This window comes from Hermetia illucens, chromosome 7, assembly GCF_905115235.1.
Source record: "Hermetia illucens chromosome 7, iHerIll2.2.curated.20191125, whole genome shotgun sequence".
NCBI lineage: Eukaryota > Metazoa > Arthropoda > Insecta > Diptera > Stratiomyidae > Hermetia > Hermetia illucens.
Window position 1 is genome coordinate 11,222,274 of NC_051855.1, and position 25,137 is coordinate 11,247,410.

General features: G+C 44.3%; 1 protein-coding gene across 6 annotated transcripts in view; it reads left to right on the top strand.

The window, feature by feature from the left end:
• Positions 1 to 25,137, top strand: part of LOC119660786 (serine/threonine-protein kinase WNK1-like) — a 103,455-nt gene continuing 78,318 nt past the window's right edge. For 2 of the 6 annotated variants that reach the window (XM_038069582.1, XM_038069585.1), the window contains exons 1-2: positions 1 to 515; positions 21,939 to 24,530. The gene's annotated coding sequence lies outside the window, so the exon portion shown is untranslated. Of the gene's footprint in view, positions 1,008 to 12,243; positions 12,559 to 21,938; positions 24,531 to 25,137 lie in introns of those variants that run through there. The other 4 variants (XM_038069583.1, XM_038069588.1, XM_038069584.1 and 1 more) reach the window with 4 other exon arrangements.

Consider the following 25,137-nt stretch of genomic DNA (forward strand, 5'->3'; position numbering starts at 1 on the left):
CATCCCGTACGTGTCGACCAATCCAATTGTCGTGTCGACCAATTCGATATACTATGGTTGCGTGTATAAGCCTCCGTCCTCTGTCGTTTGCTATCCTCTTACACCACATTTAATTCGAATGACAGACCGTACCAAACACCCTGCACGTCGTCGACTAGTTTTTATTAAATTACGATAGCAAAATCCCATGCAAACATTGGTCCGAATGCGGTCGTATGCGATACGAATGGATGGCATTTCGCGGCTGGTTTGCTAAGTGCGCGATTTGATGAGCGACAGCAGCCGCAGCTTTTCGCGTTCGCAACAATTCTCAGCCGTCGTCGTCTTCGGTCTTGTCGATTTCGTGTCTAAGGTGTTGTGTGTGTTTTTTTTTGCTTCTTTCTTGAAATGTTTCTCGCGTGAAATTTTCATCAGCGACAGAACCGAGAGCGCACAGCCCGTCGTGGTCGTGACAAACGAGAAATTTTCTAGTGGCAGCAGCACAGCAGAATGAAATTCTTCTCAACGTTTTTGTGGTGCGTTTACCTTTACTTGTTTTCCTGTTCGGGGGCATTTTGCTTGAAAAATCGAATTGGTCGTGTGAAGAACAAGTGTCGCGACGACGCATAATAAGTAGAATAATTGCCTGGCAGCGGCGGGCCCGTCGTGTTTGAGCCTCGCTCACAATTCCTCGAGCCCCGCGCTGATATTGTGTGTGTTTTTTTTTCTTCTTCACAGCCTATCCGTCTCTCCGCGGGCTCGCGAACCATTGGGACTCCCACGCCCCTCCCGTTGACCGTTCGAATTCGTTGTTCCCGTGGGACCGATTGCGGTTCTCCGACTGTTCGGTCGCCAGTGGTAGTGTCCTGTCATCTTAGAATTGATTCTTGTGGTTTTCCGGAAGTGTGGGTTTGATTTTCGTGGAGTTTTGCTAACTATGATGAGTGTTGTTTTGAAAGTTGGCCGAACGGTGCACGGAGAATGCCTGGGACATGGCTAGCGGGTGGCGGTACTTTCCTGACAGCAGAGTACGTAGTTAAAGTTGGTCGGCAATCGGTGCAGAGACGTCAAGAGTTGAAAGTTTTGGTAGTTCGCTTGCCGTGAGGACCCCAGAGGAGGAACCATGCGTGATTATCACTCTGTCCTTCCCAACTAATCGACCTGCAGGTTGCCTGAACATCAGTCAGGAGGCTGGACAGGAAGAAATGGAATACAACAGGAGCCTAACTCCCCAACTTTGGAGCTACGGAATTCTACCTGCACCCGGAGACCAAAACAAACCCTGCTTGTCCAGAACCTCGTCCGGGACGCCCTCGATCACGATGGACTAATCAAAGCTTCCAGACTGCAAGGACCAGCAGCCAAAGCCAAACAAGAGGAGTTCCCTTGACACAGAACAGCTGTCTCTGACACTCGGAAGGAATACAGCGACCATTTCCTGGGTTCCTTGCAATCACCATGTCTAAGACCACGAAACTCTGGAGCAAACGAAATGCAGCAATAAATAGTGCGGTTGTGTCCAATGTACCAGCGACGATGTAGCCACACAAGCGAAAGTAGAGAGGATGTCAGCTGTGGGGTGAATATACACTGTGGGGAAATCTCCAGGATTTCCCATGTGATTTGCAATAGACATTCAGATAAGTTTAGCCTAAATAGAAGTAAGTGGACATTAATGCGCTCCTAAAAGTCTAAGGAGCAAGACACTCACCCCCTTCGGTGTCGGTGTTAATTCCAAGCCAAAGTTCATGCCATTTCTCAAACGATGAACTGTGTATGATTCCATCAAAACTGTTTCCAACCCCTGCTGCACAGTGTGACAGACTAATATTATCCCATCATGTTATAATTTGTTTGTCAGTCTCTTTTAATTTTGTGTAATCATTTAATTTCGATCATCATGACTGGGTTAGGATTTCATTAAACTTGATTTGATATTGTTCAATAAACAATAAACAGATCTGACACCACCGGTGACATGAATTTTCGACTTGTTTCAACGATTTTTCCCATCAATTTATTTCAATTTTTAAGTAATAAACAAGTTTGTCATGGATGTGTTTTTACGAAGAAAATTATATTCCATAAATGATGCTTTTGCATGATTTTTTTCAGTCGTTTGAAGAACTGTAGTGGTCAAAACAGCTTGTCAACAACGCTCAACAAATACCACGGGAAATGTAGGAAAACAATTCGTTTATTATGCAAGAATGGGTTATAACATACAAAAAAAAAAAAAACATGTACAAAAAGAAAATATGAAAAAAATTGAGTCAAATTAGTCCACCCTAAGAAAACACGATCAAGACAGTATTTAATTTTATTTTCCTTCAACCTTTGTCCCGTTCACAAGCGAGGTCGGCTCGTCGTGATCGTATTCACCATTTGGCCCTATCAAATGCCTCATCTGGATGCAATTTCCACACCTTTAAATCCCTATTCAACGTATCAAACCACCGTTGTTTCGGCCGGCCTTTTGGTCTCTTTACCATCGACTTCGATATTCAGACAAATCTTGGCTAGTGAATTCTCGTTGGAGCAAAGTACGTGACAATTCCATCAACATCATCATCATCAACGGCACAACAACCTGCCTTAATAAGGAACTCCAAACATTCCAGTTTTGCGTCGAGGTCCACCAATTCGATATCCCTAAAAGCTGTCTGGCGTCCTGACCTAGGCCATTGCTCCATCTTAGGCAGTGTCTGTTTCGTCTTCTTTTTCTACCATAGATATTGCCCTTATAGACTTTCCGGGTGGGATCATCCTCATCCATACGGATTAATAACCCGCCCACCGTAACCTATTGAACCGGATTTTATCCACAACATGACGGTCATGGTATCGCTCATAGATTTCGTCGTTATGTAGGCTACGGAATCGTCCATTCTCATGTAGGGGGCCAAAAATTCTTCGAAGGACTCTTCTCTCGAACGCGGTTTCCCTTTGGTTTATCTGAGTAAGTCAACTAACGCCTGAAATTCCTTTTCTATTAAGGCCCGTCGATTACTGTACCTTTGATCGAGAAGAACCCATGCTTGCTGGAAATTCTCTCCGTAGATCCCTAAATGATCGATTACACGTTTTGCATCGCTTTTCAACTTGCTCCGAAGCATCATTAAACGCTCCGTAAAACTGATTTCAGAACCATTTTATACGGAGTTAAAAAGGCTTTTGAGTGTTTCGTATTCACTGATTTCAACACTGAATGAATATTGGAATATCTGGGTTTGGTGGGGTGGGTCTAAAACGATATCCTCAGTTCCAGGGGAAAAAATGGTTTGGCCGGGTTTGGCTGGGATCCAAGAAGGACTCTGAGCTTTTTGGCCCAGGAGTCCGCAAATATTGTGGCCGGAGCTGACTAGGGTCTAGTAACTAGTCCAGTCATATTTGGGTGGGGAAGGGCCCATGATTAGATGAACGCGGTTCGTCTCTCCACGTTGGGTAATATCGTCTATCTGTATAACGCCCCTCCGAACGCAACTTCACACCTGCTTGAACTCCTTGGAGTTGCCCAAGTCCCGTTCTAATGACTCTGTTTCGACGTGTCTTAGGACGCCCCCCCCCCTATTCGAACTTCCCTCACCGGGATCAATATAATTTTGGGTCTTTTCCGGGGTTTTGGGGCTTGTTCCCTATGTAACGGGTGGCCTCTGGTTGCCTCTCCTCAGGAATAAGAGAGGGATGAACTCTCTCAACGAGCTCCTTTGCTTTCAAATAGACTGATTGCATGAGTCCCAGTTTATTCTCTCGGAAGTCTGTCGATGGATTCAGCATATAGGAGCCATTTATGATCTGCAATGAGTTCTGACTAGATCTGCCGGACGTCACTCCACGCGGTTTCAAAGCGTTCCTTAGTTCGCTTCTTCTGCCGCAGTTCGCACAGCGTCTCCCGAACCTCTTCAATTGGAATTCCCTTTTAGAATATTTTCGATTTCCTTAGAAAACTCAGTCCTCTGTACCAACCGAAGAACCTGAAGTCGAATCTGTTCGTATTCTTTGGGGGACATTTGACTTTTCAGTTGCATGGCGAACCGGAGAGCATAAGCCACAACCCTTACCAGCTTTGAAAAACTTGAAAACCGCTCCAACTAATCAAAGTGGTCAATGATACTGATGAAGCTGACGACCTCCTGAGTGATCTCCTTTTCCGACAGCCATTGCGGGCCCTTCCACCATAAATGATGATTTACCAAACTCCGAGGACTTATAACTCTGGAAGTACTATCAGCTGGGTTGTCCTTTGATCTGACGTTGCCCCAAGCCCAACGAATGTCCTCCAAGAGTTTTCAATTGGTTCACCCCCTTGCTGACATCATTATCCAACTTTGCTGGATCCTTCTTTATTCATTCCAATATTATCGTTGAGTCACACCAGCAGTAGACTGCTACCTGCTTCAGGTCCATTATAGAAATCACCCTTTCTATTAGCTCTGCTAAAAGGGTGGCACCTTTCAGCACCAACCTTGGAAGTGTGAACCTATTCAATGGCTTCACATGGGTCTTCGCACAAAGCAAGGATCATTCACAGCTGGGTCGACAGGTATCCGACGTCAAATCACGATACAAATATCGCTGCCACCAGTAAGATTTGAACCGCGATCTTCTGTACGATAGCCTTGTGCTCTAACTACTCAGCTATCCGGACAAGACTATCTTCTGCTTTGCTATAAACGACCCTTGCATAGGCTGATTCGGAGGCATCACAAAATCCATGAAGCTTGCAACGGTATTTCTGAGAACAATGGATCCAGCGCGGCAACGAATGGATTCCAGTTTTGGAAGCTCGATTTCATGGGATTCATGGGAAGGTCGTCCCAGCCAATTTCTGACTGGTAAATCTTCTGCATGGAGATTTTCATCTCTGTCGTCATGGGTGCAAGCCACTGCAAAGGATCGTAGATCGCTGCAATATTCGAAAATATCTTCCGCTTGGTGAGATTTTCATTTGGATCATATTTTACCGACTTAAATCGGAGGTCATTTTTCGATGGATACGTGGATGCGAGGCCTATTTAACACCTCTGTCGCAATTAAGGGATACGGCACCCGAGTTGTACAGCGCAACTCCACGCTTGAGCTCCGAGGAGCTCTGCCCGCGATAACCACAACCACCATGAAACTCCCACTAGGGGGCCAACCGCAAAGAACCGGGCCGAGAACATATTCTCCTGGAGTATATGCTCTCAGAGGGCCATCCTGGTTCCCATGGTACCAGATATCCTCCGGTGAGGTTTCGTGGCAGAGCCACTTCAGATGTGTCCCTTGCAGACTCGGGTTTGATCCCCCTCCTCGAGGACGTGGGTACGGAGCTCCCCAAGGGGTAAGTTGAAATCAGCCCGAGGCGGAGAATCGCAAAGGAACCTTTCACCACCTAACTACCGCTCTGCGTACAACACAAAGGACATCACAAGACGACACTAACACCAATCACGCAAGACTGGTGGCTGACCATCGCGGCCACTAGGCCAATCGCCCATCAACTGCAGGTGAAACAGCGTCGACGAGCTCCCTCCTTCGTTCGGCATCTAAGTGTCCCACTTCTAGCAAAGCAGTGGCTAACATCGAAGGTACCGTTCAATACGTGAACGCCCATGTCGTTTAAATTGCGGATGTCACAGTACGCCGAACAGACACAGAGAACATGTAACCAGTCCTCCGAGTCAGCTCCACATAAAACAGCCCTGACTGGAAGCGAGGTTGCGCTTGAAGAGGAACTCATTCAAGCTACCATGCCCCGTCAGGAGAAATCCCATCTCGAGTCCGAAGTCTACGACGGAACTTCCTCTGGCAGACACGTTTCTAACGTACTGATATGTGACCCGACCTTTGCCACATTCATCCCATCTAAGCTGCCACTTAGATGTGACACTCTCAGTTAACAGCCTTTTGATCGCAAGCGGTCCTAACCCCTCCACCTGATCAACCCTTACTAAATCGGTTTGCAGCAGTACCGACGAATCGCCTCCAGTCGTCTTCCTTCGACTGTCTCAGCAACTCCTTATACGAGGAGACACCTCGCCTATAGGCGAGCCCAAGCTGGTCCACATCAATAACAGAATTGACATCACCTCGACGACGCGTCTTTTGGAATCTCTTCCTCAGGCGACGGACCTCCCTCCGTTTAACACGGAGAGCATTCGTCCACCACGTGACATGCTTCAGAGGCCTTCATTCAGGCTTCGTAAGCATGTCATCATTGACACAACACATCCATTCATTCAACAGTTCAATCTTTTCATCCACTGACAGGAGGGAAAACTCACAGAGGGGTGAGCGGCCGGCTAACTCCTCCATCCGAGCAAAATATTCACCCCAATTACACCCACGCGTATTCCAACGCGCCGGCATAAACGGGGGATTCACACTCACGTTCGCATCCCTATTGACCAGCACGACCTCAATAGGAGTGTGATCATTAACACTGCACCCAGACAACATTCTCCAGGACTGGACAAACGCCTTTGCTGCAACAATCCCATACGTAAAATCAATATCACTAACGCCCCTGGAACTTTCAAAGGTGGAAACACTTGAGCGGACATTCAGAAAGAACAAATCGTGCTTAAGCAATACTTCTCCCCTACGTATAGCACGGTGGCAAGATGTGCGCAAGGCAATGTTGCTGTGCCACATAGGGGAGACCGCATTCGGGTCTATGCCCAGGATGAATGGCGTTCCGTGAATACGCGGAACCATCTCATTCAGCTACGCGATATACAGCTCTAGGTCGTCTGTCGGTGGACAGTACATACTCGAACAGTACCACCGTCCTAAAGGCCCCGTGATTGAGTCACATACGCCCCACTCATTAGTGAGACTCTCAACATAGACGCAATCTAGACGCGTATCATTAACGACAACGGCCGTCTTGGCTGACCCCCTAGCAGTGAACACCCGCATGTCACCAGCTAAGCCTCTGACACAGTCATTGACTGCCCAGGGTTCCTGCGACATCATCATCAACGGCGCAACAACCGGTATCCGGTCTAGACCTGTCTTAATAAGGAACTCCAAACATCGCAGTTTTGCGCCGAGGTCCACCAATTCGATATTCCTAAAAGCTGTCTGGTGTCCTGATCTACGCTACCGCTCCATCTCAGGCAGGGTCTGCCTCGTCTTCTTTTTCTACCATAGGTAATGTCCTTATAGACTTTCGGGGCTGGGTCATCCTCATCTATTCGGATTAAGTGATCCGCCCACCGTAACCTATTGAATCGGATTTTATCCACAACCTGACGGTCACGGTATCGCTCATAGATTTCGTCGTTATGTAGGCTACGGAATCGTCCATCCTCATGTAATAATAATAATATTGGATCAGGGCCTTGAAGTGTGTTAGAGCACTTCATTCAAGACCGTAACGGTACACTACAGTACACTGTAGGAGGCAATGTGGTCAGCATTGCGCTCGTCCGAGATTATTACCCTGATTTGATTCAGGTACTCATTCACAGCTGAGTCGACTGGTATCCGACATCCAGTCACGATAACAAATCTCACCGCCACCAGTGAGATTTGAACCGCGACCTTCCGCTACGACAGTCCAGCGCTCTAACCATCCGGACATAGCCCAGATTGTCGTCTTCAAATTGTCGTATAGTATGACCCGATGCGATAAGTACAACACAAGATATTTTTAAGTATGGCCATCTATTGACAAAATACGACATGACGTTTTTCCCAACCTAATATAATCTAAAGGCAAATTAAAGAACAACCGCGCGTGTAAAGTGTCCTCGATTAGAACACTTTAGCTCTTTCCGGAGACTTTTCGAATGATAGTCATTGTGAGTCCTGTCCCACAATGTTGGTAAAACTTATGAAGCTGTTGAATTATGAGGTCAGCTAGGTGGCATTTCCCAAGAATTATAGAGTGTTTCTGCTCAAACGGAATGAGCGCCTGCTCTGATCTTCCTCCCACTCGGAGAACCCAAGATACCTCGTCGACAAAAGGGTTTAGCGTGGACAGCCAATAGTTTTTCTCAGTATTCGATCCCTTCTGAATTCTGGAAATTTGCCCCCAGAAGAGTAGTTTTTGTTGATACCTTATGACTGCCCACTCCGCTTGCTTCAACTCCTGAGCTGAAAACGTCCCGGAAGTTCCCGATCTCCATCGACGGCATGTCGCGATTATGTTTATCAATCGAGGTAAACTTGAGAATCGCTGAATGAAATCTGGTTCAGGTGCAGGCGTGACCAACTTCTGCTAGATGAGTCACTGTTTCAGCGCCAGAATTGACGACTTCCGTGCGAGGGAGTTCCCCTGCAAGAATTTAGGTCCATGGAACCATAACTCGTGAGCTACAAATTTCAGGGGACACATGCCCCTGGATACACAATCTGCAGGGTTAGTGATTGACCTAACGTGGTGGATATCTGTGGGTGACAGATACTTATGGATCGCGGCTACTCGTCGCTGAACCAATTTGTTGTCGATACCCTTCCGATTCCGTATCCAGCAGAGAGCCACCTCCGAATCGGTATACGCTGTGAACTTTACTGGGCTAGTCCCTAAGCTTTTAGGGACGTCGTTGGACAATTCCGTTAAAAGTACTACACTTTCCAATTCAAGTTTGGGGATCGTGCATGCTTTGGAACTTATACTCGATCGTGTCTTTAAACGCGCCCTCTGGCTGCGATCAACCGCACGATGTATCCCGTCTTGATTTTGCGTCGGCTATAGATGACCGCGGCGTAATCATCACCGGATGCATCGCTGAAGTCTACTAGCTCCATTTCTTCATCCTTCATTTTTCATTCACGTATTCATTTCATTCACGTATTCTAGGGACGAGAACACATTTTCTAGTTGCCTTCGGGACGGTTCCTCAATAATGTCATCCCAGTCGTAACGATCCTGCCATAGTGGTTGAATTTCTATTCTCAGCTTTATTACAACTGGAAGCAGCCAATCAATAGGATCGAAAATAGAAGCGACTATACTCAGCACTCTTCGTTTGGTATACCCAACATATAAATTTGGCTTGATACTGTACAGAAAACAGTCATCCCTGGGATTAGAGTGTAGGCCAAGGATCTCAAGATACCCATCTGCCTTATCAACCTCAACATATGAACGAATTCGGTGACTTTCGTCAATATATTTTAGAACCTCTGGGCAATTCGTCGCCCACTTCGTTAGCGGAAGTTTCCCTTTTTCTAGTGCATGGCTTAGCATTCATACTGGTGGATGCAAGACCTACCTAAATCTCTACCGAACTAAGGAGTACGGCACCCGTGTTAAAACGCAACACCACGCCGAAGCCCGAAGGTCTCTTCTCGCTTGAGCATAACCAACAACATCCATGAAACGCCCACTAAGGGTACAACCGAAAATAACCGAGCTGTACTCACATACAACGGGAGTTCACTCGAAGTATGAGAGTTCAGGGGCTATCTCGGTTCCCATGGTACCAGTATACCCCTGGTAAGGTTTCGTGACCAATTTGCCACTTCAGATGAGTCCCCGTGCAGACTCGGGCCTGATCGTCCTGTCGCGAAAATATGGTTCGTAACATGCGTTCAGTTGTGGAGAAGAAAGCAATATCGATGATAGTGTAGGGGCGACTCACTCGTTGGCCGTCTTGGAGGGGTGAATTGTCGTTCCTCCCCAATGTGTGATCTATTCACTATCACTTCCGTCGTCTTATCAAATCGTATACGAGTGCCAAGACTGTGTGCCGATCAAGTTGTTCGTTTGAGATAGTGTCAGGCCAGCGTACTCCGATGATACGACGCAGATAGGTATTGACGAAAACTTAAAGCTTTTGGGTAACACTGAACACACTAGCACAGAATAGTCTCAACTTGATCTCAGTGTTGGGATAATTGTTTTAGACAGGACAACGAAAGCGGATCTAGCGTTGCTAATGCCTCGGGCAACATCCAGTTCGATGCCTCCGTTCGCAGAAACCACGTTTCCTAGATATACAAACTAATCGACGCTTTTGATGCTCCGCCCATTAATGCAGATAGGGAGATTGCCCATTAATGCAGATAGGGAGATGACCCGTCAGAATGAGAACCTTCATTTTGTTGGTGTTTATCTTGAGTCCAACTCTACTTGCCTCTTTTCCCGAATCCAGAGCCATCTGTCCAAGATCTATGACCCGGTGAGAGAGCAAGCAGATGTCATTCGCGTAGTCAAAGTGTTTGAGGAAAGATGTCATTGTCCATGGGACTCATCCATGTCCCGTGGAGAACGCAGCATGAAAAACTTCACTGATAACAAGAAGAAATAATATCGGTAACAGGATGCAACCTTGGCGGACTTCGCTTTGGACCTCAAAATCGTCCGAGATTTTACCTCGGTGCAGCACGTGACATTTTGTGCAAGCATATATCGCTCTGATAATAGCTATTAGTTTCTCTGGAATGCCCCTCCTGCGTAGAGCACTCCAGATACACTCCCTGTTTACGCTATCGAAAGCGCACTGTTCCAAAATGATCCGTAGGGTGTTGCAATGGTCAATGTAGCAGGATCCGGAGCAGAAACCAGCCTGTTCTCCGCCGAATAAGCTTTCGAGATGTTCTTTGATGCGTTCTAATTCTATTTTTGCAACGGCAGGTAGCACGGAAATACTTCTCCAATCGTGACACTCAAAACGAGTATCCTTCTTTGGGATCTTGACGATCATCCCTTTCTTCCACTCTATGGGAAAGGTCTCGGATTCACCCCCTTCCGTTCATCGATGTGCTTCCACGATTCCGCAGTCAGCCAGATCTTATGACGCTCCTTCGGGACGTAATCGACCATCAGTTGGTGATCCATTTCGAGGCCGATGTCAGCGCCTCTCTTGTTACGAACATCCAACAGACAACTCCTAAATCTACTGCTGATCGCGAAGTGGTTGATCTGATTGTGCGTATGGCGTCCTTATGGCAGGCTTTGTGCTTGAACAATGTGCCACCAATGACGACGCGGTGGAAGTTGCAGAAATCCACGAGCCTGCCACGGTCGCCAAGACCGGGTTTCCCCACCGATCAAGGTATTTTCAGATCCCACCTTGGCATTCAAATCGCCTATCACGATCACAATGTCACCTTTATGAAACCTCCTCTCAACTGCTGCTAATTGCTCGTAGAAAGCATCCTTCTCCACTATATCGGAGGTCTCCGTTGGTGCGTAGCATTGTACAATTGTGATGTTCTTTAATCTGGGCCGAAATTTTGCAATTAGAAGTCTGTCAGAAACCGGTCCCTGGTCAAGAGAGCGCACCTCGCGGTAGAAGTCAAAAGCAACCCGACACCGGATTAGGGTCTGCTACTACTTGGCTTTACAGCTTTCAAAAGCATTTTGCCACAGGGGGGAGAGGAGTACTCTCCAGAGGGCCACCATCTTACTTCCCCCCCGTCGAGCTTATATCGCTGGAATTCCCGCTCAAGTTGGAACGAACATGTTGGGGATCCTCGCTACCGTTATCGAGGAGCGTCTGCACATTCCAGAAATCAATAGCCAAAGTTCGTTGCTGTGAGGTCAGTCTCTATCCATCACCGAGCGCGATCCGAACATTATCAAATACATATTACCTAACATCACCACTTTACTTAACATCATCACGTTACCTAACATCACCGCATTACCAAAGTGATTATGATTTTTTATAACGTGATATTACATTACAAAACATCACCCCTTTTCGTAGTACAACTGGTGGCAGTTGTCTGCTCTTTTGGCTGGCTTTGGGCTAGAAAATGAGTTCGGGTGGTGATACGGATTCTTGGATTTAAGTAGTTTATAATGTTATGACTTCGTAATAAATTTGTGTTCTTGGCTCCGCTACGTAGGTGATATTGCGCGCAGGATTTTCTAGCGCTTTGTTTTTTCGGGGTCTAGCTGCCTGAGCTGGGGTAATTTTTCGACCCTTGTCATGAATATGGAGATATATTTGGAAGAATGGAAAACCGTGTATCGCTCAAGATAAAATGACAAAACATTTCAAACATATTCTTATGCTAATTTCCGTGGAGCCATGTATAAATGTTAATATTTTGAACTACATTTTCTGCAATTTCTAAAACTGAATTAAAGATACACGTGCGCGTTACGGTACCTAAAAAAACTCTTGTTATGGTTGCCTTCTCAAACAAAACAAAGACCCCCGACCTATAACAATAACTTGATCTAAACATGACCTCTTGTTCAGAGCAATTTTATAATTAAGCCTTGTTAAATATTTAAATTTCACATACGCTCCCCGAAGCTGTTGTGAATATCATTTAGAGGGATGTAGCCCAATAGGCAGTAGATGCCGTGAAGACAGCTCGTTTGGAGTATCCATTTTTAGGTCTTTTGTAGTTTCAACAAAATTTTTCTTCAAATTTACGAAGCTTATTTCATTTAATCGTTTTGCCATCGTTAATCGAATGAGGGAGGGATTTGATGCAGAATCTGTTTAACAGTTGAATTTCGGTGTATCCGGGTCAAACTCGTGAAACAGTAGTGTGAGGCTGAGACCAGTTTTAGTTGAAGCTTGAGAGGGAGGGAAGACTAGACCTTTCTAGGAGATTGAGCACTGCTCAGTGAACTATATCAGAACGGGCTTGTGCCTTGAAGCCGTGATTTAGTCAGCCTTAGTGAGTATTTATCACGTGACACTATCTTTGATAACGTAAAATCTAAAGGGAATGCGATAGGTGATACTATATGATACGATGTGATAGGTGATAACATACTAATCTAATTTTTGGAACTTGTTCGTCATTACTGTGTACTGTGTTGTGCCCAGATATTAATCAACCTCCTTTTTGCTTCCATAGACCTCGGACCATGGTCCAGGTCCTAAAAACCGATAATAATCAACGACTGCACATTTCCTAATCCAGCAAAGAGGCCATTCGTCGGGGACTTCGGGTTAATCAAAGGAATGCAGACGGAGCTATATGCAGAGTCTAAGTACAAAAGCAAAAAGAACATGCCTAAGAAGTTGGAAATTCACAGGAGAGCAGTCCATTCGGAGAATCCTGATTTTGGAAGCCAGATTGTTTAGGTCTTACTTTCGAGCAGAAGAAAGTTAAAGGTGTAGATACCGCCCTAAAGGGAAACACAAAATATCTTTTTAAGGTTCTGCGTGAAACAAACCTTATCAAAATCGATTCAATGTTTGTCTGTCTGTCTGTTCGTCTGCCTTTTTTTAAGGAGGTGCAAATCTTCAAAAAACTGGCCTCGGGACGCCAGACTGTGTGATTTTTATCCCTTAATACCACCCCCAACTCCCCCATATCTCGTGAAACCACTTTTAGATTTTACGGGAGGTTCGCTCACTTTAACTAGGTCTCTTTCCGTCTACCCACGAGGTTCGCCGTGCCTTCCTCACTGCTTCTGCTTTTCGCAGTTTATTCGGGACTTCCAGGCAAGCTGCATATTGCGGACAAAATTTTCTGGTGATAGCATTTCAGCTAGAGCTTCATCTAGGTTCCTCCTTTCTTCCACAAACCTGGGATATTTGAAGGATACGTGCGCTGAGTCCTCTGGGACACCGCCGCAATTTGGACAATTAGGTGAGGTGTCCAATTTAAACCTGTACAGATATTGACGGTATCCTTCATGGCCGGTGAGAGACTGGGTGAGATTATAATTGATCTCCGCATGCTTCCTCTCCAGCCACTCCCCGATGAAAGGGATCAACCTGTAAGTCCAACGACTCTTTTCTAATGGGATGGATCTCTGCCTTTCGGCTTTTTTCACCCGCGATGAAAGCGAGATGGACCTGATGTTATATGAGTTCATCATCTCGTCTGCCCAGATGTCAATCAGCATTATTCCCGAGATCACGAACGCTAGATCATCTGAGATGGTCCTAAAGGCAGAACATACCCTTAAGGCTGTTCTTCTGAAGACCGCATTCAGTTTATGTGCATTGCCTAAAACATGCAACGCTTTTCCCCAAATTGGGACTGCAAGATTTTTTTTTGTTCGTACACGGAGGTAGGTAGGTTTGTCCTTAGGTACTGGTCCTTCTCCTCCTTTTGGTTTTCCTTTTTTTGTTATTCCTTCAGCAAGTCCTTCTGTATTTGCACGATTGTGGACCGTAAGCCAGTTTTACTCGGACCTCAGCATCTCTGCAACGAAGTTCTCCGGGCTCACGCTCCTGCTCAAAACTTGGTTCAGGTTTCTGTTCTCCATTGCAAATCTTGGGCAGTGAAAAATCACATGCTCCGAAACATCCGGTATGCCACCGCATTTAAGACACTTCGGAGAATCATCCAACCCGAAGCGGTGCAAATACTGCCTGTAGCAATCACCGTGTCCCCATGTTTCCGTTTAAGCCACACCCTAATGTTGGGAATGATCCTGTGCGTCCACTTCGTAGACTCATCCCATCTGCGTTGCCAGAGATCATGCGACTCGGACCTTGCCGCATTTCTACGCTCATTTCACTCACTCATTTCTTTAGCCAGAATGTCAACAGGGATCAAGCCTGCCACCACCAATATTGCCTCATCTGATGTGGTTCTAAAAGCACTACAAATCCTCAAAGCCATCAGCCATAAACTGAGTTGACCTACTTCCGTCTTTGAGAGTTTGCAAGCGCCTCTGGCCACACAGGTGACCAATAAAGCAGGATGGATTGCACCACTCCGGCTAGAAGTAACCTCCGACAGTGTTTTGGGCCCACCAATATTCGGCAACATTTTTGCAAGTGCTGCGGTGGGATTGGCTGCCTTTTGACGTGCATATTCTAGGTGTTCCCTAAAGCTCAATTTGGTGTCATTTATCATCCTCAGGTATTTGGTAGCTGGCTTTGATACAGCCGTATATCCACCGACTTCCACTTTCACAGTGCTATTTCTCCTGCGGTTCGTTATTAAGACCGCTTCCGTTTTTGCGTCCGCCAAGGTCAGCCCAGTTCTTTCTAGCCAGGACTTTACCGCTCTTATTGTTTCTTTCGCGTTGACCTCTACGTCTTCTGGGTGTTTGGCTGTAACAACTACAGCTAGGTCATCAGCAAAGCCGACAATCTTAGTCCCCTCTGGGACGGGAAGAGCAAGTACCCCATTATACATGATATTCTACAACAGGGGACCAAGTACCGATCCCTGTGGTACCCCGGCTGTGACAACGTACTCTCATTCGGCTCTCATTCGTCCCGTACTAAAGAGTCCTCTCTTAGAGGTAGTGTTCCACCAAATTCGCTAAATATCCGGGGACACCTATGTCAATTATGTTCCAGTTGGCCGAGTAGAATGCATTTTTGACATCCAGCGCTTACACGGCACAGCAGCCGCCAGAAATCAGGGCACTTTTTGGCAGAGTTACTACCATATTAATTGCGTCCACCGTAGAGTGGGCACGTCGGAAACCAAATTGGCGTTCCGACAAACCATTGCTGGTTTCGACGATGTGTAGGAGTCTGTTGTAGATGACTCTCTCCATCATCTCGTCCATTGTATCCAGCAGGCAGATAGGATGATACGACGCTGGGTTTCCAGGTGGCTTGCCAGGTTTTGGAAGCAACACCAACTTTTACTTTTTCCACTGGACAGAGAATACTCCTTCTTTTAGGCACGCTTTGAAGGTGTTAACGAAAAAGTCGCGCCTAGTCTTCACTGCCAGTTTCAAAGCTCGGATGGGGATGCCAACCAAATCTGGGGTCTTGTTGTCACCGAACCTACCACATGTTTCCCGCAGCTCCTCCACAGACACTGGAGGTATTATGGCCTCGTTTAGCTGGACAACCATTTGCCTCCCCCTATTTTCGTGGTGAGGAAACAGAGTGGTAACAAATTGTTTTAGGAGGTGCGTACAAGTCATTTGGAGTGATCTCTGCAGCCTTTTCACTACCACTCTGTAGGCGAGCCAAGGTTTGAAGGAGTTCTTGTTGTTCCTCCGAATGTCCTCTTCGGAAGCAAAACTAGTTTTTACCTCTTCCATCGGTCGGGCAAAACTCCTACCATGCATGTTTGAAATATGCTGATAAAGCAGTCGGGTCTGGTCTTAACAGCGTGTTTAAGAGCTCTATTGGGAACAGCATCCACACCGGGTGCTTTGTTATCACCAATTCTCTCTCCTTCTCAGTTACCGCAGGTATGGTGTAGACGTCCAATGCTTGCTTGAGTTCTTTGCGCTCCCCTTTATCCAGGGGGAAGATCGCCATCATGATATTGAGCAGAAGATGCAGGCAGGTCAGTTGTGGTGTTTGCCCTCTCATATTCTTCATAACCAGCCTGTACACTGTTCCTCAGGGGCTTCGTCTGCCTCTGCGCAAAGTTCCTTGAAGCCTACCTCGAAGGTTCATATATACTTGCCGTTTCTCGTCGAAGTCTGGTCTTCCCCTAGCTCGTTGGCAGATCTTTCAAGCTCAAAAACATGCATCCCGTAACTCCGCGATATCTTCATTCCACCAATAGTTTGGCCGCCTTTTTGCGAGGACTTGCGGCCTTGGCATAGCAGCGTCGCATGCTCTCGATATGCGTCCCATTATTTGCTTTACCTCTTCTGTAGCCGCGCCACCGGGATTGTGGCCTCCCAATAGCATCTCTATGAATGCATACCCTTCAAACTTTTTCACGCACCAGCCCTGGTTTCCAGCTCCGCGGGAACCCACATCACCGCATGGCCCATATTCGATCTGGAGGTGGAGGTAGCCTGGTGGTCGCTATGAGTATCATGGGCACTGACAAACCATGCCATTCTCCTCGCTAATGTGGTACTCACATATGTCAGATCGACTATTGAGCTTGACCCTGCCTCACGAAAAGTGGAAACATTTCCCGTATTTGCAAGAACCAGGTCTAGCTCCGCGAAAACTTCGAGCAGGATATGGTCCCTGGTGTTCCAATGCGTCGAAATAACCCGCTATGATCATTGGGGTTTCGGCTTTTTGCCCTGACGAATTCAACTTCTGGGAACTCCATCGCTTCATGAATAGCTTGATTTCCACATGCCCATATTGCCGCCTTGCTAGCTACATCTGCAGTCCAGGCACCGCTCTTATTATTGCGGTAAGGCTGGTTGATTATGGCAGCTTCCCTTCTCATAGATGGTCTGCGAGAGAAGATCTTGCACCTGGCAGTCGTTGAGGTTGATTAGTATCAACCCCATTTCTTTACTGCATTCAAGGCTCTCCTAAACGCTGGGCATACACGCCGATTCCTTAGCCTACATAACGATGAAATCTATGAGCGATACCACGACTGTCTGGTTGTGGATAAAATCCGGCTCAATAGGTTGCGGTGGGCGGGTCACTTAATCCGTATGGAAGAGGATGATCCAGCCCGTAAAGTCTATAAGGGCAATATCTAAGGTAGAAAAAGAAGACGAGGCAGATCCTGCCTGAGATGGAGCGATGGCGTAGGTCAGGACGCCAGACAGCTTTTAGGGATATCGGATTGGTGGACTTCGGTGCAAAACCGGGGTGTCTGGGGTTCCTTATTAAAACAGGCCTAGACCGGATATCGGTTGTTGCGCTGTTGATGATGAAGAAAGCATACATTCAGGCTCAGCCTTCCATTCCCTGAACATATGACCTTCTCCTCCATATTCTCTACAACTTTTCGACCTATCACAGTCACCGGTGCATTTCGTCGCTATGTGGCCAAATTCCAGGCATCTACCGCAGCGCTTGACGGACAACTTCGGAAACACTTCGAAGGTTTTGGGCTGCTGTGTTTCAGGATTGGGTAAAAGAAATCAAAGACACCAGTTGCATGGTTTAGTGTCTTCGTGATATGTGGGAGGTGGGATAAACGACAATTCATAGCCACCCCAAAGTATGTGACTTCATTTACGGTTGGGATTGTGGCGATAGTCTCTCATTTCTGTGGATTTAGGGAGAGTTTCCAGCGGGTGAAGTACCGGTAAAGCTCGTCCAAATAGGAAATAGGCGGGCTTCACGTAAAGGATGAGGTCATCCACGTATTGAAGGAATCGGATTGGGTTTGGGCATGAAGTTGGTTTGGGTAGGTCTGCGGTGAACAGAGAGAACAGGATAGCGGGGAGGACTGATCCCTGAGGGATGCCAGCCGGACTTGAATAGAGAGAAGAGAGGTGCTCTTGGGGTTGGACTTGGGACTTCCGCCCGTCAAGAAAGCTAAGAATTAGCGGATGGAAATGGAGGACTTCGGAAACCTTATAAACGAGTTAGTATTGCTATACGCAGTCAAAAGGTTTCTTTATATCCAGGAGACAGGTCATGGCCCTCGTTAATGATGGGTTTTATGGTTCGCTCGAAGATCTTGGCGGAGGATGAAAGGGTCGAGATAGACCTGTAGCCATCGGGATTTAGAGGATTCTGGTTCTTTTTTGGGATAGGAACTATCCGAGCAATCTGTTGGGAAGTTGGCATTGATCAGGTTGATGATGAAGGACATGATGGGAGCAATACTAGGAGCGCAATTCTTTAGGACGATGGAGAGAATTTTGTCAAGTCCAACCGATTTTTTTTTTTGAAGAGGCGATGGATGATGCCGAGTTTGAACTGACACAGTGGATGGGAAGGATATTTTCGCGTTGAGTTGGGTCGGCGGGAGCTTTATTGAAGGGATTTTGTGTGGGTTGGGGAATGTGGAAAGAAGGAAAGGAAAGGAGTTGGGTGGTCTTTCCGCTTACATCGTTGTCGAAACGTGGTTCACGGAAGTGGAAGGTGCAGTGGTGTGGTTGGAGGAAGCGTTCGGCGAGGACGTTCATCTTTTCTGTGGGAAGGGGGGGTGTTTTGGGGTAGGGTCGCGTTTTGTTGAACAGATTTGCCTAAACGCGGGCAGGTTCTCCTGAGTGCCCTATATGCACCAGGGTTCAGTTCGGTGTTGGAGAGGCGGTTATGGAGGTATTTGGTGTAGAGGGTGAGGACTCTTTAGCGGATGGACCTGCCCAGTTCACGGATTTCGAAGATTGCGGAGAGTATCTATTTCTAAATAGTCTCCGCCTGAGGGTCTTTTTATATTCGATGTCGTTTAGGATGTCATAAGGGAGGGTAACGAGGTTGCGGTAGTTTAAGGGACGGGATGGGATCAGTTCGTCACATACTTGCCGAATTGCTTCGGTGCATTGACGGATTGTTTCCTCAATGGTGTCGTTTGGAACTGTACTGCTGGATGGGAGTAGGAGGGGCTGAAGTTTAGTTGTGAGGGCCTGGAAGTGGGGAACTGAGGGTGGGGCAGAACGAATGACTCTGTCTGGAAGCTTGATGTGTAAGATTATGGCATCATGGTCGCTGATACCAGGAACTGTTTCGAGGAAAGGAAAGGTATTTCGATTGGGAATAACAGTTGGGTTACTGCTAGTCAGGAAATGGTCTAGGAAGGAATGGTAGTAGCTTTTGTTGAAGGTTGGAAGGGCTTTGCTGAAATGGGCTTGGTTGATGGTGGAATGGGAGGTTGTGGGGAACTGGTGGAGCTATTCCCCGTTCTGGTTCGATCATGCATTAAACCATGGCAGGTGTCTGGCATTGAGGTCTCCACCGATAATTAAGAAACGTGGAAGCACTTGATGTGGAGGAAGTGGTGTGTGTCGAGTGATTGGTAAGGGCAATAAACGGAGGCGACGAAGATCGAGGTTGATTGGGATTGGAAGGAGATGAGGGTGGCTTCAATCGACTTGAAGTTGTTATGAAGTGGGTGAATTTACGTGGCTGGGAGTTTTTCGGAGATGAGGACGGCCATTCCACCGCTGGTCTTTTGTCAGCCTGGCAGAGGTTGAAACTGGGAAAGGAAGGATTCTATCTACAGTTCAACCTAGTTTCACATAGAAGAACTATATGGGGTTTGCGCTCCCCAAGGAATAGCTCGAACTCGTGTCTGCGAGCTTGGCCCATGATGCAGTTGATGTTCAATTCGACTATCTTAACGTCCATTGATAGATGCCAAGATACCGACCATTGAGTTGAACATCTTCAAGAATTCTTGCGATTTTCTGGCGAACTCAAGAAAGTCTGGATTGGGAGTGGTGGTGGAGTGGTTTATACGGGTAGGTACATGGGGAAAGGTTCCGCTTCGTGCGGCGTCTGCAAAGGACATGGACGGACGGATGAAGGCGGGGTTTGTAATTGGGCGATCAGAGGGACCTTGCCACCACCAGGACAAACCGAGGGCATTTCTTGTAATTTGCGGGGTGTCTTTGCCCTCGCAGTTAACACACTTAGGTACCTGTTCAACCGTTTTGGCACATTCTCCTGAACCATGAAGCTGGTCACACTTGACGCTTCTTTATGCGAGATGGCAGTTGGTGGCCGCGTCCCCGATACGCTTGCAATTCTTACATTGCTGCACTTGCTTGTTCTTAATCTGCTCGAAGTGAACCATCATGTGCTGCATTGCGTTGACGTTGCTTAACTGACCTTCACTGAAAGTCGCGTCAAAAGTGACCAACTACAAGTCGAGGTTTATATTATTGTTCTTTGGCTAGGTCGTGGTAAACCGTTTAGCGCTCAGCGCTGTAGACTTCTTGAGCCTTTAATTCGTCGCATCTAAATCTTGGAGAATGAGGCTGGTAGTCCTCTGGGACGGGAGAGTGTACGTGAAGAACTTATTATGGTTCTCCGCTAGGATCTGCTTGGCGGTAGAGTAATCTTCCGGCATTTCTGTTTTGGTGTGACCTATTTGATTTCTTTATCAGGTAGTTGTTAGGGAGGGCACGGGAATTCGATTGCTTAATTGAATCAAAAATTTCTTCGTTCTCTACGACCACGAGTGGAGCGATCTTCCGACTTACCTCCTGTTTATTTGATGGCGCTGCGTTGTTGTTCGAAGCGGCTGGTTGATGAGGTTGATGAGGTTGTTTAGGTGAAGAAGGTTGCTTGGCCGAGCTTCTTCGTTTCGTTGAGCGTGGGGAAGGTCTCGGGCTGGGACCCAGTAGGGAGGACAAGTGGCGCCTGCTCGACGTGGACGGTTGTGTCCATTTCCTAGCTTTGCTTGGTTGGCATCGAGGTTGGGTTGGGTGCCCCGAAAGTACGCGACACGATCACGGCAGTTAGTTCCTTAATCCGGTCTTCTTGTCGGTTTCCCTCGAGTTTCGTCAACAACTTCGTTTTCTTCTTTCGGAGGCCGACCGCCTCGCGGATCGCGCTAACAGAAGTGGAGCTTCTGAACGTGTTGTCAGATCCAAACTGCGAGTCGGTTTTGTGTCAAACAAAACTTTATAAAAATTGATTCACTCTCTGTCTGTCTGTCTGTCACACACACAGTTTTCTCCAAAACGGCTAAACCGATCCGAATGAAATTTGGTGGATAGATGGGAACTATGAAATCCAACGAAATATAGGCGGAGCTTAGAGGGGGCTTCCCATACATGCAAAGGAGGGATTTATGGTCTTTTTTTGCACCGGATATAGTCGTGTAGAGTATCAGGTTTTCTCGAGTTTCGTAACCAACTTCTTATTTTCCTTTCGGAGGCCGACCGTCTCGCGGATCGCGCTAACACAAGTGGAGCTTCTGAACGTGTTGTCAGATCCGAACTGCGAGTCGGTTTTATGTCAAACAAAGTTTTATTAAAATTGATTCACTGTTTGTATGTCTGTCTGTCTGTCACACGCAGTTTTCTCCAAAACGGCTAAACCGATCCGAATGAAATTTGGTGGACACATGGGAACAAAGAAGTCCAACGAAATTTAGGTGGAGCTTAGAGGGGGCTCCCCATACATGCAAAGGAGGGATTTATTTTTTTTTTTGCACCGGATATAGTCGTGTAGGGTATCAAATGAAAGGTCTCGACTAGTATTTTCCGAGACTGTTATTAGTTTTCACGTGAATTGTAGTGACGTGCACGAGTAAGGAGTCAAAATGTACACACTTAAAGTGAGACAGGACTCATTTTCGGAAACTGGCCCTCCCCCTCCATTTTCATATTTAGCTTTAATAAAATATTTTGTATTGACATCGTTTATATCCAAGAAATATTTTTGAATAAATAAAAATAAATATGAACCGATTTGTTTTAATTTTTTTCCACTGTAATTTGATGATAATTTGCGACCAAAAAAAAATAGTATTGCATTAAATTAATTTATATTTCTCTCTTACAGATGTTTGAGCTGAACGAATCATTTTTTGGAATCCAACGTCCCTACTTTTGTTTGGGATCTTCACAATTAGAATTCACGAACGAGGGAGAATTTTATAGCATACAAGAGAGAATATACCGATTAGCAAAGTCGATCAAAAGAGCTTGTTCTTCGATTTCATTAGCTATCAAAGCTCCCGAACCAAATCGCGGAGTAAATAATAAAGAAGCTACTTTAAAAATTAAATCAGACTTAGATGTTTTGGCCAATGGGAAAACTAATGCTAAGACATTGTCTAATATAAAATCTAATGCTTATAACCGACAAGATAAATTCTATTCTCAACAACACCATTTTAGTTTAATATCATCAATGCAGAGCATGATAATATCGAATAATAATAATAATAAAAATAGTAATATTGACACCAGGAGAATAAGAGGAATTAATAATTATAATAAAATAAATAAATATCAAGGTGGTGACTTTTTATCTACTCTGAGCTCTAATTTTATTAAATCCTTTCACTTTGAAATTCGTCAAGTGCTGTGACTTTTCTTGTAAAAAATATACCATTTTTTTTTTTTGCTCTAACCTTCCCGTTCTTTGCCATCACGAAATGAGGAGAAAATTAATAATAAAACTGGATTAAATACCGAAAGTTAATTGTGGAAAAAAAATCCCGTGCTGTATAATTGATAGAAAATCAAGGCGTCCCCTAAAATCAAGAATCATTTCCTAAATAAAAATAATACAATTAAATATTAATTCATTGATATAACATTTGCTGTGTTGGATTGTTGTGTCTGTTCTCTTTAGGCCGACTTTCTAAAAAGTAAATTCGATAATCATTTTACGGAGAAAGAAGGTATAAATATTCACACTCATCAGGTGATTTATAAGATAACTTTTCAAATTATAATAGAAATTAAAAAGGGAAATGGAATTTGAATAAGACTTTTTTTTTTTAAGAGTTCTTTTCCAAAACTCAATAAGACCTATTTAAAAAATAGTTCAGTGACCTCCTTTTAAGTTCATTTAATTTTCAATTAAACGTTTTTTTCTTTTTTTTTCTTAATTTTCTCACGTCTGAAATTATTCATTCATTCACTATTGGCGACCGTATATCCTCTAAATTGTATTATATAATGTATATGATAAAATAACGTGAAAATTGTGATACTCAGTTAAAAATTAAATATAATCTTAAATAAAAAACACACAAGTCAAGATATTAGTAATTTGCAAATATAAAATAAAACTTTGAAGTAAATAAAAAAATTAGCCAACTTCTTAGTTTTTATGACAAAAAACAAAACAAAGCATGAAAATATAACATCCATTGATGTATGAATTTATATATTATACTAAGTGAAGGTGGATGAAGATGGAACTGAATTAATAGTATAATAGTAACCTGAAAATTATTTTCTATAAACCCAGAAATTTGATTGAATATTTAGCAAAAAATTAATAGAATCAAAATAAAACGAAAAAAATAGAGCTTTGAGTATTTATATATAAATAATAATACAAAATATAATGAAAAATTAAAGTGCAGACTGCGTCGCGAGCGTAATTATAATAAAAACCATTTATAAAACTTATAGATCACTTTTTTTTTAACAGTGAAATGTGATAATGATTATAATAAAGCGAAAGGTTGATGAATTGAACCAGTGTATTTGCAACGTTTCTTGTCTATAAAATAAAAGTCAATATTAATACATATTATATATATAACAAACAAAACTTAAAACTAATCTTGAAAATACAAAAGCAGTCAATTTAAATCCTAATATTTTCATCTCTGCTTATTCTTTTTTTCTTTTCCTCTTGGTTTTGTGAAGAAATAGAAGAACTGAGATCTGAAAACCACTTTGTTGTTTAGTAACAATTATAAACTAATAATAACCACAAAATTATATAAATCAAATGATTGTTTGGTTATGAACGAAAGTAAAAAGGAGAAACTGGAGGGAGGTATATAATAATCAATTTTACATCCACTGTTGTCTAGTGGATATAATTAAAAAAAAAAACATTTAATGTGAAAATATCTAGTAATTAATCGATCAATTATCTGGTTTTGCTTTGTGAAAACTTCTGATGCCTTGAGCCTGGAGAGACTACGTCGTCATAGAACGAAAAAAAAACCACCAGTGACGCGATAAATACTAACGAAAAAAATATATAATTAAAAAATATTTAAAAAAAAAAACGAAATCATTAGATTTTGCTCTTGAATATAACAATTAAATTCTGATAGTTGCTTTCCATTTTTTATATAAATAGATAAAAGGCCATACATCAACATAAAAAAATTCAAATTAATATTAATTTTTATTATTATAATTTCGAGCCCCTATAAAAACTATAAAAGGGAATTGTGTATATCATACGGTGAAATCAGTGTTTTAATTTTTTTTTTTTTCAATAAAAGATTGTGTACGTGTAAACGGTATAAGATTCTTTTTTAACAATTGGTCAAAATCTGTGCGAATTGGGTCAGCGACAGGGTGAGACGAACGGTCGCCGCAACAATGCGGCACAAAGAGGTGCAGCCACTACCGCCGGGACGACGACATCGGCCAAAGGAAATCCCTTTATACGGTAAGTTTATGCATGTAATATATATTTAAAAAAAATAAATAAAAAAAAATAAATAAATAAATTAACCTTCATATATCCTTTTATTGGTAATAATTCCACGAGACAAAATCAGTGTAGTTACCTTTTTTTTTTTGATTTTATCTTATTCAAATTTCGATACTTGCTGTGAGTTAAGTAGCAAAGTGTAGAGAGCTTGTAGGTCTTGTCAAAAATTAAATTTTGTAAAAATTATGCTTCTATTTTGTTGTTCGTTTTGAATTTTGTCAGTTCCTCACGAATTTCTATTTTAATTTTTCAAATATTTCTCCCATTTGTCCGCCATGTCTCAACCTGTACCATTATGCAGGTATGCAAAGACTTGTTGTCTTGAAAACACCGATATTTCGGGAGCCACTTATTCCCTTCATCAGTGCTAACAGCAACAAAGACTTGTTGTCTTGCAAATACCGACATTTCGGGAACCACTTGTTCCCTTCATCAGTGCTAACAGCAACAAAGACTTGTTGTCTTGAAAATACCGATTTTTCGGGAACCACTTGTTCCCTTCATCAGTGGTAACAGCAACAAAGACTTGTTGTCTTGAAAATACCGATTTTTCGGGAACCAT